This window comes from Equus quagga, chromosome 12 (genome assembly GCF_021613505.1).
Source record: "Equus quagga isolate Etosha38 chromosome 12, UCLA_HA_Equagga_1.0, whole genome shotgun sequence".
Classification (NCBI taxonomy): Eukaryota; Metazoa; Chordata; class Mammalia; order Perissodactyla; family Equidae; genus Equus; species Equus quagga.
The window spans coordinates 40,108,137-40,126,067 of NC_060278.1; positions in this window are offsets into that span (position 1 = coordinate 40,108,137).

A 17,931-nucleotide genomic window follows, 5' to 3' on the forward strand; every position below is an offset into this window, starting at 1 on the left:
TCACCGGGAAACTCTAAACCAGAGGCATAAACCCTCTCCGGAGTTGTGACACCCTATTGTCACTCATTTTACTTCATCAAACACCCACCCCTCTTAAAAATGCCATGAGGCATGTATTTATTTTTAAGATGAAGGTGAAGTAAAATTGGAAAATTACCTGAGAATTTCCTGGCACTCTAGCAAAAAGGAGATTTACCAGGGATGTTTGGAAATCAGAAGGAGGGATCAGTACTCCACGCAGGGAAGACGTTTGACCAAATCGAGAAGCAGGAGGGAGTTTCCTTTGCTGCCTCCCCCATCCGGCCACACGGTGCCTTTCCCCATGGACATCCCTGCCCCTGGCAATTCTGTCCTGTACGTCCCCTCAGAGTACCTCACACAGGACGGACCCTCACCAATGGCCCTCGGCTGCTGCTCTGGACCTGTCTCCTTTCAACGTCCCTGTTAACTCTTATCCCAGGCCAACCCCTTCTGCAGGTGGCCCTTGTGGGTAGCTGTTGCTTTGGAAAGGAGCTAATGACTTCTAAGTTCCCTTCCAGCACAAAAATTTTAGTATGCTTAACTGTGGTGAAAATACCTTAAAGACTCGCTCCTTCCCGGGGATATTTCTAATTTAACCAGAAGTAATATCGTACCCGGAAGAATTAATTTCCAATGGAAATTCAGCAGGTAGCAGAAACGGCTGCTGGGGAGTTGGTAGATTAGCCCATTCTGCCTCATGGTAGCTTCCATCCTAGCTGTGCAAGCCTTTGCTTTGGGACAGTGTAAAAAGGCCTGGATAAGAGTCAGGTGACCTGAATCTATTTGTGACGCAATCTAATTCAACCAGTATTTACTGAGCGCTATATGCCTGGCATTGGCTGAGGTCCTAGGAATCCAAAGATAAATGAGACACATTCCAGGTCCTCAGTGAACTCCTAGGCTATTAGGAGGCAGCTTAGACCGTGAGAAACGCTTTCCCCGCAGTATCGACAAAAGGTTATGGAAACACAGAAGAGAGGATGATTCATTCTGCCCGGAGAAAGCTGCAGAGAATTAATATTTGCGTTGGGCCTTTAAGAATGAGAAGGACTCAGCAGACTGAAAACAGAGTGAAGACGGTGAGGGACCCAACACTGGAACGAAAGCATACGGAGGCGATTGCTGGGGAGGTCCACGTATCTGGAATACGAGGAGGGAGGTGGCAGGGAGGAAGCTGAAAAGCAAGGATGGGGCCAGATTTTGGAATGGCTGTCAATGCCTTACCGAGGAAGGGAAACGTTACCCAGCAGACTGTGTGGTGCCACGAGGAGTTTTCAAACCTTTATGGAAAGACACATTCAGGAGACTGCCGCCTCCTTGCAGGCAAAGGGCAATGGAAGATGGAAGTTTCCCCTAGGAACGTGAGGATGGAAAGGAGGGGATGGACAGAAGAGACACTCTGAGGATAGAATAGATGCAAATGATTGGCTGCTTAGATGTTAAAGGAGAGGGAGAAGTCCTGAGTGACAAATGAGTTTTCTTGCATAGGCTGCTAAGTAACGGTGGTGCCGTTAATTGAAGATAGGGGTTATGGGTAATATATACTGCACAGGAAGTAATAATGAGCTTGGTCTGGGACCTGTTGGGTTAAGAGACTAGGGTGTGACATGAAGGTGGTTGTTGATGTTTCTGCAGAGGATTCTTCTGCTGTTTACGGTTTCGGTCTTTTTAAGAGGATACCAAGTGCCCGCCACATGTCCATCTCTGATCTGGCCCTTCTTTCGGGGCCATCATTTCTTCTGCCGGCCAGCAGGGTGCAAATGTAGACAGAGCATAAACAAGAGCCTTGGGGAACCTCCACACTGTTTTCCATACTGGCTGCATGAGTTAACATTCCCGCCAGCAGTGGATGAGGGTTCCCTTTTCTACACTTCCTCCCCAACACTTGTTATTTTTTGTCTTGTTAATTATAGCCGTTCTGACCAGCACAGAGGTGATATTTCACTGTGGTTTTGATTTGCATTTCCCTAATAATTAGTGATGTTGAACATCTTTTCATGTGCCTGTTGGCCATCTGTATATCTTCTTTGGAAAAATGTCTGTTCATATCCTCTGCCCATTTTTTAATTGGGTTGTTTGTTTTTTTATCGTTGAGTTGCATGAGTTCTTTATATATTCCTGACAGTAACCCCTTATTAGGTGTATGATTTGCAAATATCTTCTCCCAATTGGTAAGTTGTCTTTTCGTTTTGTTCATGGTTTCTTTCGCCGTGCAGAAGCTTTTTAGATTGATGTAGTCCCATTTGTTTATTTTTCTTTTGTTTCCCTTGCCTGAGGAGATGTATTAAAAAAAACTTCTGCTAAAACCAGTGTCAAAGGATGTACTACCTACGTTTTCTAGGAGTTTTGCTGTTTCACATCTTACATTCAAGTCTTTAGTCCACTTTGACTTAATTTTTGTAGCTGGTGTAAGATAGTGGTCTACTTATAAGTGGTCCTTTGCTTGTGGCTGCACAGTTTTTCCAACACCACTTATTGAAGAGACTTTCCTTTCTCCATTGTGTGTTCTTGGCTTCTGTGAAAAACAGTATGGAAATTCTCAAAAAATTAAAAACAGAACTACCATATGATCCAACTATTTCACTTCTGGATATTTATCCAAAGAACATGAAAACACCAATTCAAAAAGATATGTGCACCCCTATGTTCATTGCAGCAATACTCACAGTAGCCAAGACTTGGGAACAACCCAAGTGTCCATTGATAGATGAACGGCTAAAGATGTGGTGTATATATATATATATATAATGGAATACTGCTCAGCCATAAAAAAGATGAAATCTTGCCATTGTGACAACATGGATGGACTTCAAGAGTATTATGCTAGGGAAATAAGTCAGACAGAGAAAGCCAAATACCGTATGATTTCACTCATATGCGGAAGATAAAACAACAACAACAACCACCCAACATAAATACAGAGAACAGACTAGTGGTTACCAGAGGGGAAAGGGGTAGGGAGAGGGCAAAAGGGGTAAAGGGGCACATGTGTATGGCGATAGACAGCAACTAGACTTTTGGTGGCAAACACGACGTAAGCTATCCGGAAGCTGAAATATAATGATGTGCACCTGGAACTTACATAATGTTATAAGCCAATGTAATCTTGATTAAAAAAGAGAGAGAGAGAGAGAGAGAGAAGAGCTGTGGGACTACCGCCACCATTAACCAGAGGCAAAGCCAACTGGAAGATTCTGGAAGCTTAGGTCCTTCTTATGTACAGGTTTACTTCTTCACTTTCTAAGTGTTAAGCTATCCTTCCTCCATTTGTCTCTTGTTTTCACTGTGTCTTTCTCAAGTAATATCCTTGCGTAGGGAACGAATTATTTTTCCAAAGCGAACTTGGGTCTTCCTTCTTGCTTATTTTAGCATAAACATTGTTAAGTGAAAGAAAACCAGTGTTCACTTATGAACTAGAACCCTGTTGTGGAGAGAAAGTGGTTTGGGAAATGTTTGGAAAATTAGGGGTACATCCCCCAAACCCTAAAAATCCATGCTCTTTGACCTGTAACCTCACTACTTAGAGTGTATCCTTGAGGAATAGTGGACAAGTGCACAAATATGTATGCACAACATTGTTGATCTTATCATACTAAAAAACTAAGAAATAACCTAAAAGTCCAAAGATAAAGGATTTAGTAAATTAATTAAAATTATTCTTACAATAGAATTTTATGAAAATTAATCCATTAAAAATGACAATGTAGATCAACATTGACTGACAACTAGAAGCTAGAAAGACGTTAGAGATTTATTAACTGAAAATAATAGCTTATATAAATGCATTATGTAGAATTTTTAATAAAAATATCTGGAGCCCAAAATCAGCAAAATGTAAATCACAATTATCTGAGAGCACAGTGGGAGGAATTTCTGTGGGTTTAATTATTTTTCTTTCTGCTTGTCTTTATTTCCTAGTCCTTCTGCAACAACTATGTATTACTGGCATGACTACATATCTATACTTCTTTCAAATGTGCCAGGGCGAGTTTACCAGCTGTCCTCCAGATTAAGCAGAGGAAGACAGAAAAATTGTTGAAAAAAAAGCTATTGGAGGGGCTGCCCTGGTGGTGTAGTGGTTAAGCTCACGTGCTCGGCTTCGGTGGCCCAGGGTTCATGGGTTTGGATCCTGGGCACAGACCTACTCACAGCTCATCAAGCCATGCTGTAGTGGCATCTCACAACAAAGTGAAGGAAAGTTGGCACAGATGTTAGTTCAGTGACAATCTTCCTCAAGCAAAAAGAGGAAGATTGGCAACAGATGTTAGATCAGGGCCAATCTTCCTCACACACACACACAAAAAAGCTATTGGAAAAAACAGTAGCTAAGTTGAAAATTATGACCCACAAGGTATATTTTACAAGGGGACGTCCATCTACACTCCCATCTTCATGGTCTCATCCAGTTTTAAGACATTCAGTAATGTCTGGATGCAGATGATTCTAATGCGTCCAGACCTCGCCTCTGAAATCCAGACTGGTATTTCCAACTGACTACTCAACATCTTTATTTGCTGTCTACCAGGCATCTCAAAATTAACATCCAAAGGGAAATTAACATCCTTATTTTCACTCCCCCATTTGTTCCCCACATAGCATTCCCATCTCAACTTCATTCTTCAGGTTGTTCAGAACAAAAACCTTAGAGTCATCCTCGCCTCCTTTCTTCCTGTCGTACCCACACCCACTTTCACAGGAAGTCTGTTGCCTCCACCTGCAGAATATATCCAGGAGCAGATCAGTTTTCACCACCTTCACCACTACCAGCCTGATCTGAGCCACCATCCCGTCTTGCCTGGATTACTGAAATAGTCTCCGGACTAGCCTGCCTCTGACCATCCTTGCCCCCCACCACTCTTTTCCCAAGATGGCAGCTTGACTGATTCTTTCACATTTTGAGTTATAGTATGTCACTTTTCTTCTCAAAACCCTGCTATGGTGCCTACTTGGAGAGAAGAGCCAGATCTCAACGATGGCTTTCAAGGTCCTACGCCATCTGGTTTCCTGTATCGCTCTGGTCTCCTCGTCCCCCACTCTCCCCGCTCACTCCCTCCACTACAGCCACTCTGGCTTTTTTACTGTTTCTTGACCACACAGACGTTCTTGCCTTAGGGCTTTTGGACTAGCTGCGCTTTTGCCTGGAATGATCTTCCTTCTTATGCCCTTCAAGTCTGCTCAAATATCCCTGTGACAGATTGGGTGTCCCAGGCAGCAGCCTTGGAGCTGGCAACTGGCATGCGGAAAGTTTCAGGCGTGCTCTTGGGGTCAACTCCTACAGCAGGGAAAAGGAAGCGAGATCGGTCTGTGAAGCGGTCTCAACAAAGTGGTCAGCCAACCCCACGAGGAGCTCTGCAGCTGGCAGGCCTTTCAGAGCCGTGCTGAGTTACGGTGGGGGGCCCGGCCGTCCTATCGCTGTTTTGACCAGTCATAGGATGAGGCAGCCCCAGGGGAGGGGCTTCAACGGAGGCAATTCTAAAGGCAGGCTGAGCCGAGGGCTGTCGGCTGGCAGCACTCCCAAGCACTTGGGGAAAGAAGTCCATCCGTCCTGATGGGAATCACAGATGGAGCATTACAGCATCCACTGCGATCCATCTCTTGTGTGCGCGGATCTGCTGCCTCATATCGGTTCGGGGAGCAGCTCCTTTAGAATTCCAGGGGGCTTCTTTCTTGCGAGAAACTTGTAAGAGGAAGGCGAAGGGGAGGAACCACAGCCCCCGACACTGCAGATTGTTTGGGGGCTACAACTAATATTCATTTTCCCCCTTACCCCTATTTTCCACTCTGGATTCCCCTCACACACAAATGGCACCTCTACTGGCACAGGTGGCTTACCTGGCCAGGCGACCCAGACCCTCATCTCTGAGGGATCTGTTCCCTGGTCACCATGCTTCTCAGACACGGCGGTTGTACTTGCCCATTAGCTGTCAAAATTGGGGGAGGGAGTACCAGGAGTCACCCAAACAGATCACCAGCATGCCAAACATGTTCCTTCTTGCCCCCAGTGTGTAATAGCAGTCCCACCTTCTCTGACTGCCCAGGGTCCATTACCCCTGCCAAAATGGTGACTCTTTCTCTTGTCTGCTGGTCATTTAGCACAAACAGCCTGAAGTACCCAAGTGGCAGCCATAGCTTATAGTTCAGTGAGTCTTTTGCTGTGGCCTCTGGTGGAAGCATTTCTCCTTTTGTAACCGGGACCTCTAACCCCGCGGAGCCCCGAGTTGCAGAGACAGGAAGCACAGATTCCCCAAGTGGATCATTGAGAGCGACGGTAAGTGGAGTCATTCATGCTTCCACCTCTTGGTGCCCAGATGGAAAAAGTTTGTTGTCATTCTTGAAATGCCTCGGAGTTGATGCTTCGACAGGCTATTCCACCCCTCTCTCTGACTAGAGAGTGTGGTGTATGTATCATGCTCACGGGCCTCCTCTTGTACCTCTTGCTGTGCCATGGGCCACTTGGTCTAACGCAATGTGACATGGGATCCTACGCTGGCGGGTTGTACACTCTGTAAGCACTTGGATTGTGGCACTGGTTGAGGCCCTGCACAGCGAAGAGGCAAAGCCACCCCTGGAATAGCTGTCTCGTTCTTGCAAAATTAATCACAGAAAACCAAACCAAAATGAAACAAAACCTTAGTTAAGTAAAATAGGGCTGTACTTTCGCACCATCAAAATACTTTGCAACCACTGAAAACTAAGTTTTAGAAGACTAGTTAGTAACGTAGCCTGTGCTGTTATGTGAGAAAAGCTGTTTACAAGACGTCTGTACACAAAACCATCAGTGCAATCTGATTTTGTAAATCTATGTGGCATTGAAAAATAGTCAATAAATGCTAGCTGTTATAGTCCATTTCTATTAGGGTCCCAGCTCTTTTCTTATACATTGAGGGAGCTATATATCACAATCATAACACATGTTAATCACTTATGTGACACAAATTTAGCGCAAACTTTCCGAGTCTGTTGACGCTTCATTTGCACAGAAGTTTTAAATTTTAAAATATTCAAATCTGTTCATCTTTTCCTCACTGGTAGCTTCTCTTGCTTTAAGGCCATGAAAACTGTCATTCCTGCACAGACCTAATAAATGTTATATTTGCTACTAGTTTTTCTATTAAAAATTTTTGGTCGCTACTCTGTGCAAGGTGGCTGGTTTGTCTCCTCAAGGGACGACACCAAAGAAAGGACTCAGAGTCGGTCTCTGTTGCTGGCAGGCTGGAGGTGCAGTGGTAGGAGCTGGATCAGTCTCGGCCAGTGGGAGCCCATGTTGGCGCATCCGTGGCCTCCATCCCTCCCACCATGGCTATTCCACTCATGCACCCGTCATACTGGCATTTGACGGCCAATGACAGAGGCGGGTTGACTTCACCTGGCCGAGTCATTTTTGTCTACCTGGTTGTTTACTATTTCTTCTTCAGTGGGCACTATCTCACAGGCATTATCATGATAACCAACTGTCTTTACACTGCACGCCCAGTTCCCTATGTCCGTCCAAGTGCCCCTACCGCAGACTTCTTTGTCCCAATCTTCAAATCATTCTCTTTCAAGGCCACTGACCAAGACATTCACAGGTACCCGTAAGTCTTTGTTTAATCTAACACCAAGCCACTTCCTTTTTCACACGAACTACATGACAGATTTGCTGCCTGAAGGTCTAGCCATTGAGAGGATTTCTGCTTACCACTGTCTTTCGAGGTCACCCAGAGTGATACGGTAGTGCAGCTGCCATCCACTTTCAGTCTGCACCCACATATCAAGACAACCCATCCAGGATCCACACTTAGGATTTTCCCTCTTCTGTTAACTGGTCATAACTAGTTATCCAGGGGTGCACACGGAGCCATAGGAGTGAGCTGAGAGAGAGGCACTGGTGTTACAGCGATGGGTGGCAGGTGTGTCTGGGCTACCAACTTGTGCAGATCGCTTATGCCCTTCAGCCCTGCTCGTGGTTGATCCTGGATGTACCATTTCCATCTTATGGTGGACTACTTCTGGGGCAGCCTGACCTTATTCCAACAGATCTGACAGAACCCAGCTCATGACAAGCAGTTCTGGCAGCCTAGTCATTTGCTGTCCCACGGTCAGTGTTCTGTCTCTATTAGGGCCTAACAGCATGCCAAGAGCTTTCTAGAAAGGTATTTAATTCTCTGCTGCAGATGGCATGGCCTTGTTCCAGAACCCTGGAGATTTGCATTGTGCTTCTCCCAGTGGGACTTGTCATGCATTCCACACGATGTCTTTTCCTACCACTGATACCTCTAGTAACATGGAGTCTGCCAGATCATATGGTCCAAGCAGCAGGACTGCTTGCACTGCAGCCTGGACATTCTCGGCACAGCCCTTCCTGCTCTTGGCCCTGCTTAAAGTTGACAGACTTTCATGTCACCAGGTGTAGGGGTCAAAGTGATATTCCCAGGTTTGGAATATGCTGCCTCTAGAATCCAAAGAGACCCACAAGTGTTGGGCATCCTTCTTTGTGGTGGGAAATGCAAGAGCCAACAATGTATCTTTTACTTTGGGGGGCTGTCTCAGCATGCCCCAGACCACTGGACCCCCAGAAACCTTACTGACGTGGCAGATCTCTGAATCTTTTTTCTCCCACTCTCTGGAATGCATGTGTTAACACAGGACTGGAATGCACTAGTGACTTCTTTCTCAGCTGATCCAATTAGCATGATGTCATCAATATCCAGCCAGTCCAGGTCTCTCAGGAGCATTAACATAGTCCTGGGGCAAGACTGTAAATGTGTATGTTGTCTGTTCCGAGTGAATCAACTGTCCTGATCCTCTTTTCGGTGGGATGGAAAAGAATGCATTCATCGGCTCAGAGGCCACGTATTATGCACCTGAGGACACGTTAATTTGCTTTAGCAAAGTTATCACCCCTGGCACAGCAGCTGCAGATGGACTACTGCTTGCTTGACCGTAATCTATTGTCATCCTCCAAGATCTGTCTGACTTTTGCAGGGTGCAAAATGGTGATTAAATGGAGACATGAAGACCACCAGCCCTTAGAATTCCGAATTACTTTTGTAATTACTTTGTATGAATTGCTGTCATCCCCCCTGGGATGTGCTATTGTCTTTTATTTACTATCTTGGCTGCTGGAGCAGGAGCGATGAAGGAAAGGAAGTGTCAAAGCCTTCCACTTGGCCTTGCCACAAAATAGCTTTTATTCTCCAGGCCAAGAAACCAGGCTATGTCCATTCTAATTACACCTTCAGGGACTGGGGAAATGACCACCTCGTGGGCCTGTGAACATGGTGGACACACTGGGGGCCAGACCCAGGCCAGCCTACCTTAACTAACTGGCCCCCATATGCACTCACTCTAACAGGGGTCTCATGATGATGCTTCAGGTCTCAGGGTCTCAGCTCGGACTCCAGGCCCAACAGGCCTTGAAAGAGCATTCCTTTTCCCAGTGTATGGCTACCCAAATAAAGGGGCATGGTTCCCTCTGGGGAAAGACCTGGGAAATGCCCACCATGTACAGCAACGTGGTATTACAGGGTACTTCCTACTGGGGACCTTACCTCTCTTTCAATCCACGGGTTCTGGGTCTGAAAACGACCTCGTTTCTGGAAACTGAGCAAGAGCTCCTGACCTTTTATTGGGGTAGCTGTCCTTGGCCTCCTGATCAGCCATTCTTGATCTGTTGTGTTTGTTGTTGGACAGACTGAGCAGAACCCTTTTGCCCAGTTACTTTTGTGTGCAACTCTTTGTGTCTCAGTTCCCTGGCTGCCACTCCAACCTTGCTGCTTATTATGATAACTGCATCTACCTGGCTTCCGAGAGTTAACGGCCACATCTGCTCCCTGCCGTTTCAGGGTCCAATCATGCCCATTGTCATTAATGAGACTAGTTCTGTAACGGCATCTCCTACCATTGGCTCTGGCCTATAGACTCTTAGTGACCCTGGTGCCCCTCTCATACCCACCATACACTCACTGCTTCGGGGTATTCTCCAGGCCCTTCTACTGAATATAGTCATCCGGCAGGCTTTTCTGCTGCACAGAGTACATCAATTCTAGGATGGCCACTTCTCCAGGCCTTTTATCCCCTTCTTCCATCACCTGTCGTGGTGATTCTGGCATTTCCACCTCACATAGTGTAGACCGTCCTTTTTTTCATGCTTCTAAGAGTCAGCCTAGCAGTGTGTTCACACGGTCACTCTGGAATCTTGCCATGGTGTTAAATCCTCTGTCCCGAAAGCCAGCTCCCAAATTGGGAATCTCTTCCTCTTCCAGCTGTACGTTTTGCCCCTGTTGATCCCACACTTTCAGAATGGGTCCCCTGTGGACTCTCCCAGCAGTTCCTGGTGTCTGTGTTGGTGGGCTTGGCAGCTCTTTGGGGATAGAAGTTCTTTCTCCCTTATCAGGCCCAGCATGTCCTGGCCAGGTTATGCTGTGACGTCACCCTAGTTATTGGCCTAGTGGTTGGAGGGCAGATGGCGGCAGCTTCTACAGGGGTGTGTTGTCTTGCAGAGGCGAGTCCTCTGTATCATCTCTAAGCAAGGAGGCAGTGCTAGCCCTTCACAGGGAGAGCTGGGCCACTTCTGCAGGCTCAGAGGTCTCAAGTAATCTGGAAATTCAAGATTTGGGGGAACGTCAACTCAGATATTCATATTGCATGTGTCAGGGCCCCATTTTTTCCCAGTCAGGGCCCCGTCCTTGACATAGCAGGCCTGTCCAGGTTGGGAGTTTAACCATCTTTGTCTCTCTGCTACTCTTGTGGTCCAGCCGTGTGACTGCTCCTCAGCTTTCCCAGCCTCCAGGTACAGGTGATGAGTGTCTCCTTAAATGCTCGCAAGGAGGAAGTTTTAAATGGCTGATTAACCCTTCTCAATATTTCAAAGGGCTAATTATTCCTAGCAAAAGCCACCCAGTTCCACTGTCCTCATGGTTATCATTTCCCCCATATTTCTCAAATGCCTGATATACTGCACCCACTCGTGCATTCCCTTCCACCAATTCCAGTTCACCATCAGTGAAAGTTTTAACAATTTCATGGCCACCTCGTACAGGGACTATCTGTACACCACCGGCTACCATCAATGGGGTCCTCATTGCCGGCTGGAAGGCAGGTGATCTAACGTCAAAATCCCACCTCCATATCTGCTTTCTTGGCCCACTGCTGGTGCCAACAGGCCTGGTTGAATTCCCAGGGAAGCAGACGCTGAGGCAGATATTAGCACAAGAGAAGTCTCTTAGGAAGGGCTCTTGATGTCAACACCTGTGGAAGGGAAGTGACGAGGGCAAGACTGCATTCAGGGAGAAGTTGGTGGACCACAGTGCAGTTGCAATGAGGCCTCAGCCTTGCCCATGCGAAGATCTGAAGCTGGGATGACCCTTCGGACTAGTGTCAAGATGGGGCAAGGGAGCAGGCCCTCGAATCTCCACATTGACCAATCATCGGATGTGGGCTGCCCCAGCAGCCAAAGTGATCTTAGGCAAAGTGCCCTTCTTCATCCAAAGAGGACTGACTGCTGAGGGCTGTCAACGCTTCCAGCAGCTGAGGGAATAGTCTTCAGTCCTGAAGGGGTAGCCAGACAGCGTCAGAGCATCTACTGTTATCATGATAAACAGACAAATAGACCTGACTATCTACTACTCAATGAGTAGCAAACCCTCTTCTCCAATAGATAGCACTTATCATCTTCTAACATAGTATATAATTAACCTACTTATCACATTTATTGTTTAGTATTGATTTCCCTTGCTTAAAAATATAATTCTAAGAAGATAGAGACTTTTGTTGATTTTTTTCACTAACATATTCTAAGCACCTAGATAAGGACCAAATGACCACATGACAGGGGCAGAAAAAATATTTGTTGAATAAATGAACAAATAAATAAATACCTAACTCATTGGGTTATTGAGAGGGTTAAATTGAGTTGATGAATGTGAAGTATTTAAACAGACCAGATGCACAGTAACCACCATGTTACTGTTATTATCGTAGAGTTCAGAGTCTTAGACTGACATGGTAATAGTGATTGTCTCTGACTAGTGGGAGGATGGGTAATTTTAATTTTGTTCTTTGGAATTTTGTATTTTCCAAACTTTGTATGATGAGCACATTTAACTTTGGAATCAGGAAAAAAAATGGTAATTATTAAATTAAAAGAATGTTTAGTTGGGATTTTCTAGACGGTAAAGAGAATGAAGGTCCCTAATGGACATCATCTCTCTGCATCAGAAAGAACAATTGATGGGACAGCAAGTTTCCAACGGTCTTTCCATTGGACCTTTGCATTGCTGGGTGCCTAGGACTGTGCTGGCCCGGAGCAAGCCCTCAGTAAATGTTTGATTGAAAATTAAAGACAGGGACGGAGATTGGCATGATGAGAGTTAGGAGGTATCCATGCTACTGTTGAAATCAGCATTGTCAGACCAAAGGGGATTAAAAATGAACTGTTCTAGTCTCAGTTTTATCTATATCTGGTCTCAGTTTATATCTCTGCCAAACAGATAATAAATACCTTTTCAGGAACCCTCATCCACTGCTGGTAGAAATGCAAACTGGTGCAGCCACTATGGAAAACAGTATGGAGATTTCTTAAAAAATTAAAAATAGAAATACCATACCGTCCAGCTATCTCACTACTGGGTATTTATCCAAAGGACTCGAAATCAACACTACAAAGAGATCTATGCTTCCCTATGTTGATTGCAGCATTATTCACAATAGCTAAGACGTGGAAGCAACCCAAGTGCCAACCAGATGATGAATGGATAAAGAAGATGTGGTATATATATATATACAATGGAATACTACTCAGGCATTAAAAAAAAGACAAAATTATTCCATTTGCAACAACGTGGATGGACCTTGAGGGTGTTATTTTAAGCAAAATAAGCCAAAGACAGACACTCAAATGTGGAAGATAAACAAATACATGGATAAAAGAGAACAGATTAGTGCTTCCCACGGGGAAGGGAGTGGTGGGGAGGGAAGAGGTAAAAGGGCACATATATATGGAGATGGATAAAAACTAAGACAACTGGTGGTGAGCACAACGCAGTCTATACAGAAACTGATATATAATAACGTACCCCTGAAATTACACAATGTTGTAAGCCGATATGACCTCAATAAAATAATAAAAATAAATAAATAAAAATAAAAATTTTAAAAACCTGAAAAAAAAAAGGATAATAAATACCTTCTCCCCACTCTGAGCTGTTAGTGACCTCATAGAACTGCTTCAAGAGAAAATGACTTCAGTGCTATCAAAATCCCAGCTGCCTTTTTCATGGACGTTAACAAGCTGATCCTAAAATACACATGGAAATCCAAGGGACCCAGAACAGCCAAAACAATCCTGAAAAAGAATGAAGTTGGAGGACTCACACATCTGAACTTCCAAACTTACTGCAAAGGTACAGTAGTCAAGACAGCATGGCACTGGCATAAGGATAGATGTATAGATTGATGGAATAGAATCAAGAGCCCAGAAATACACCCTCACATATGGTTAATTGATTTTCCAGAAGGGTGCCAAGAATTCAATGGGGAGCAAAATAGTTTTTCCAACAAAGGATGTAGGGACAACTAGATATCCTCAAGCAAAAGAATGGACAGTCAACCATATAAAAATTACTTCAAAGTCAATCATAGACCTGAATGTAAAAGCTAAACTATAAAACTCTTAGAAGAAAACATAGGGATAAATCTTCGTGACCTTGGATTAAGCAATGGTTTCTTAAATATGACAACCAAGCACAAGCGACAAAGCAAAAAAATAGATAAATTAGACTTCATCAAAATTAAAAACTTTTGTGCCTCGAAGGATGCCATCAACAAAGGGAAAGGACAGCCCACAGAATGGGAGAAAATACAGCTGGCCCTCCATATCCCCAGGTTTTGTTTACCCAGATTCAACCAGTTTCAATCTGGGTTGGTTCAATTCACGGAGGTGAAACCTGTGGCTGCGAAACCCGCAGACATGGAGGGTCAACTGTATTCATCGTACTACACCATTTATGTAAGAGACTGGAGCACCTGCAGTTTCGATATCCGCAGGGGTTCCTGGAACCAATCCCCCAAGGTTACTGGGGATGACTGTATTTACAGATCATATATCTGGTAAGGGGCTTATATCTAGAGCATATAGAGAACTCTTACAACTCCACAATAAGAAGACAATCCAATTTAAAATGGGGCACGGGATTTGAATAGATGTTTTTCCAAAGAACATATGCAAATAGTCAACAAGCACAGGAAAAGATCTCAACATCATTGGTCTCAAGGGAGATGCAAACCGAAACCATAATGAGGTCCTTCTTCCCCCCCAGGATAGCTACAATGAAAACGAGAAACAAAAACAAGTATTGGGGAGGATGTGGAGAAATCAGAATCCTCACACACTACTGGTGGCAATGTAAGATGGGTCAACTGCTTTGGGAAACAATTTGGCAGATCCTCAAACTGTCAAACATAGAATTACCACATGACCCAGAAATTCTACTCTTATGTAAACACCCAAGAAAACTGAAAACCTATGTTTACACAAAAACTTATACACAAATGTTCATAGCGACATGATTCCTAATATCCAAAAGGTAGAAACAACCCAGGGGCCGGCCTGGTAGCATAGTGCTTAAGTTTGCGTGCTCTGCTGCACCCCAGGGATTCACGAGTTCGGATCCTGGGCATGGACCTACACAGTGCTCATCAAGCCATGCTGTGGCGGCACCCCATAGACAAAATAGAGGAAGATTGGCAACAGATGTTAGCTCAGGGCCAATCTTCCTCATGAAAAAGAAAACAAAAAACAAGAAACAACCCAAATACCCACCAACTAACAATTGGATACATAAAATGGATTAAGAAAAAATTCATACAATGGAATATTATTCAGCCATCAAAAGGAACGAAGTACTGATAGCTACTACAACATGGATGAACCTTGAAAACATGCTAAGTGAAAGAAGCCAGACACAAAGGCCACACGTGGTATGACTCGGTTTATATAAAATATCCAGAATAGGCAAATTCATAGAGATAGGAAGTAGATTGACAGTCGCCAGGGATGGGGGAGAGGGATGAGGATAGCGGTGGAGAGGAAGGGGTAGTGACTCCTGTAGGGTTCCAGTTTCTTCCCAGAGTGATGAAAATGTCCTAAAATTAGATAGTAGTGATGGTTGCACAACTCCGTGAATATAGTAAAAGCCAGTGAATTGTACCCTTTTGAAAGGGTGAATTTTAGGGTATATGAATTTCATGTAAATAAAGCTTTTTTTTTTTTTTTTTAAGTTAATGACATAGAGCTGTCTCTTGAACCAGAGCATTGGAGGCTGGACTAGTGCAAACCTTCAGGGGGCCAGGAAGTCCCTGCAGGGCCATGGGGCAGCCGAGCCTTCTTCCTCACAGTGCTGGTGCTCACATCCCGTTTCCTCACATGACATTCTTGCCTCTGTGCCCTCTATCAGGTTGCTAAATGGCTTTCAGAGCCTGAATTAGCCCGCAGCCAGAAGACCTGCCAGCCACGCTGAGTGACTCTTCAGAAAGGGAGCGGCTCCTCCATTCCAACAGCCCATCCAGGGGGCGTCTGGTCTCTTGCTTGGAGTGTCTCCACCCACCGCAGTCCTCAGCGCCTCCTTCTCCTGCCGCCTCCACGTAGGAACTTCCCGGTTCCTGCAGGCCCCTCTGTCCCTCACAGAATTACAAACGTTATCCACTTCACCAAATCTCATTCATCAAAAACACCACGCTGGGTGATTTTCTTTAAGAACAGATTCCTGAGGTTCACCCGCTGAAATTCTGAGTCAGTGGGTCTGGGGCGGGCCTGGGAAGCTCGAAGTGCCCTCAGGTGATTCTGATGAGCAGCCAGATTTGGGAACCTTTGATCCAGTTCACCCTACAGCATCCCCGCCGAGCAGTTGACTCAGCTTTGCCAAGGGATGTTCCCTGACTCACAGAGCCTGAGTTAGGTGCTCCACCCAAGGGCGTGGAAAATGCTGTGCTCATCACTACCCCCATCACCAGGCGAATCACGGATCATCATCGCCTGTTTAAACGTCTCACTCCCCCACCAGACTAAAAGCTCTTTAAAGAAGGGGACTGTGTCTTGTTTAATGTTTTACCCCCAATGCCTGACTCATAGCAAGGAGTCAATACATTTGTTGAATGAATGAATGAACACCACCAGCAATCTACTAATATAGTCATTATCTAAGGTGTAACGATTGTGCTTGTAAAGCATTTGGTACAAAGAATTTCGCAGTGACAATATTTATTTGGATATGATATAAAGGGAATCAGAAATTGATGGATATATCAGCTCTGAAGATCTGACCCAAAGCAAGCTGCCCTTTGGAGAGAATGATCCAGCTATTCTCTCAAGAGAATCATTTAGGAAGACGGACCATTTACTACAAGGGTTTGAAGTGTTTCCTATGACCGAGAGCAAGCTGTGAACTGGCCTCTGTTGCCCGTAGGTGCCAGGAGAAAGGAGAGTAGGAGCGGATCGTTCCCCAACCCTGAGAGGCCTCAGATTCAGCCATCCATCCGGTGAAACGGAGGTTCAAGTTTTGAGGGGCCTGAAGCTTACATAATTTTAGAGGGCCTCTTAAAGAAAGATCTTTTTTCTCTATCACTCACAAACATCCAGTGCCAGGACCCAGGACATGCTCATTTTTATGGTGCCACATCTGACCCTGATCTTTTGTGACGTGCCAGTTGAGGCTTCACAGAGGGTGGCAGGAGTATTCCCGGGAGTGAGTCCTATACCCGGACAGCCAGCGATAACTTAACTCTACACTTCAATGACAGCGTGCCCCATAAACATGTCCCCCACACCCCATACTAAATGTATTTCCCATGCAACTTCCTCTTAGCTGGATCCCCAAATGCCCATGGCCACTTCAATGTCACTTGATGTGAGGGGAAGATGATGGAGGGAAAGTTTGGGTAGAGACAGAGATCTTAACTAGTTAAAATATCTTACTTTTGAAACTTTATAAAAACATTTAACCATGAAAGCACATAGTAGGGCCCTTCCCAAAGCCTTGAAAGGGGCAAGTGAAGCCCCAGGGAAAATGGGTGTATTGGCCACCAATGCCTAACTCTCAATAAATATTTGTAGAATGGATCAATGAATGATAGAGTGAATGAAATATTTTAGAACCAAAAACTGTTATGCTACTGAGATTTGCTAATCAAAATGAAATTCAATGCAAATTATAAAGTTGCTCCAAAAGCGAATGAAAAATTACAGGGATGTTAATGACATGGGTGTTGCACCACAATTTTCCGGGATCCAGCAGGAGGACTATTGTTCTGACATGTATTAGCATTGGCAGGTAACCAGAGATTCCTCCTCCTTTCTGGAACTAAATTGGCACTCCAGCCAGTACACCTCCAAGGCAGGCCCTTCCTCAGGTCTGAAAGGTGAGAACAGGGAGAGACAAGCGAGAACCAGTCCCCAGCTCTGTGTCACCACCTCCTCTGCTTCTGCTCCCTGGCTCCCAGGAGCTGCTGGGGAGGTGACCTATCATGGGCTCATTTGTCACACCGTCCCTCGTGGTGGGCAATCTCTTCCTTGCCTCTAGCCCCTCCGGTGCCACCCCCATCTCCTAATTCACAGAGATAGAAGACTATGCCCAGTTTCCCATCACCAAACCTGCAGAGTTCCCTGCATCTGAGTCCATTGCCTCTTCCTCTGTTCCTGTTGAGATGAACAAGTCCCAGCTCCACCATTTACCAGCTCTGTGACACCAAGAAACTAAGGCAACTGTCTGGGCCTCAGTTAAAAATCGACCCCTATTTAAAAATGGGAATAACTGTATCTATTTGTTTAGATTGTTGTGGGCATTAAATGAGAGGGACATAAAAGGCTCAACAGAGGACCTGACACGAGAAACTTTCTGGAACTGTATTACTGTTATTATTTAGTCCAGGTTCTTC